The 1,141-nt window shown below is 40.2% G+C and overlaps 1 protein-coding gene across 1 annotated transcript in view; it reads left to right on the top strand.

The window, feature by feature from the left end:
* Positions 1–1,141, top strand: part of RPP40 (ribonuclease P/MRP subunit p40) — a 36,926-nt gene that overhangs the window by 22,841 nt on the left and 12,944 nt on the right. The window lies entirely within an intron of this gene.

Raw genomic sequence — 1,141 nt, forward strand, 5'->3', positions numbered from 1 at the left:
CGATATTCCTCTGGTTCCTTGAGGCTTCCTCACCGCCCTGACCACCCCCCCCCCCCGCTAACATGACCCCAGTGCTGCCTCTCACTCGGCCTAGACCGGAGCATGTGCACAGGTACAGATAAGAGACAAGAGCTCACGACACACGGAATCTAGACAGGAGTGGGAACAGCGATACCAGAAGGGTAGGGAGAGGAGGGGAGGAAGGGGGAACCGATCACAATGATCAACACATAACCACCACCCCCCCAGGGGGAAGAACAACAGAAACCGTGGGGAAGGGAGACAGTGGTCGGTGTGAGATAGGAAAATAATAATTATAATCAAGGGGTCCCGGGGTGGGGGGGTGAGGTGAAGAGGAGCTGATACTTAGGGCTCAATCAGAAGTAACTATCTAGAAAAGAATGATGGCAACCAACATATGTACAGATATTTCTGATACAATTGATGTATGGACTGTAATAAGAGTTGTAAGGGCCCCCAATAAAATGATCTGTTAATTTAAAATATATATATATTTAAAAATCTAATCATTAGGGTGCATATAAAGGGCAAGTCTCCCCATTTCATCTCCTTTTCTCTAAACCTATTCCCTCACCTCTTCTTAGAAATAGGTATTGTTAACTGATTGGTGTTTGTTATTCCAGTTATTTTGTATGTGATTATAAACACACAAAGAGTTGTGGGGTTTTTTGTTTGTTTGTCTTTGTAAACATAAATTACATTTTATTGCATTGCTTGCAATTTTCTTAGAAACTTTGTATAATAAGCATCCTGGTTTGTTTTTTTTTTTAAGTTTTACTGATACTTCATCCCACATGTCATACATTCCAGTAGCTCAGTCATATCAGGAAGAGTTGTACAATCATCACCACAATCAATTTTAGAGCATTTTCTTCTTCCGTGTTCATTGTTATTCATGTAGTTACTATTTTTTTAATAGTGGCAAAAATATACACAACAAAACTTTCTCCAATTCAATAACATCTACCCGTGTAATTCAGTGCTATTGTTTATACTCTTCCTGTTATAGCACCATTATTGAGATCCTTTTCCAAATTATTCCACCCCCGTTAAAATAAACTCAGTGCTCCTGAAGCAACAAGTCTGCTTTCTTCACCCCTGATAACCACTGGTCAAGCTT

The sequence above is a fragment of the Echinops telfairi genome, unplaced genomic scaffold, assembly GCF_000313985.2.
Source record: "Echinops telfairi isolate 266 unplaced genomic scaffold, ASM31398v2 ScPeMD7_655;HRSCAF=1070, whole genome shotgun sequence".
NCBI lineage: Eukaryota > Metazoa > Chordata > Mammalia > Afrosoricida > Tenrecidae > Echinops > Echinops telfairi.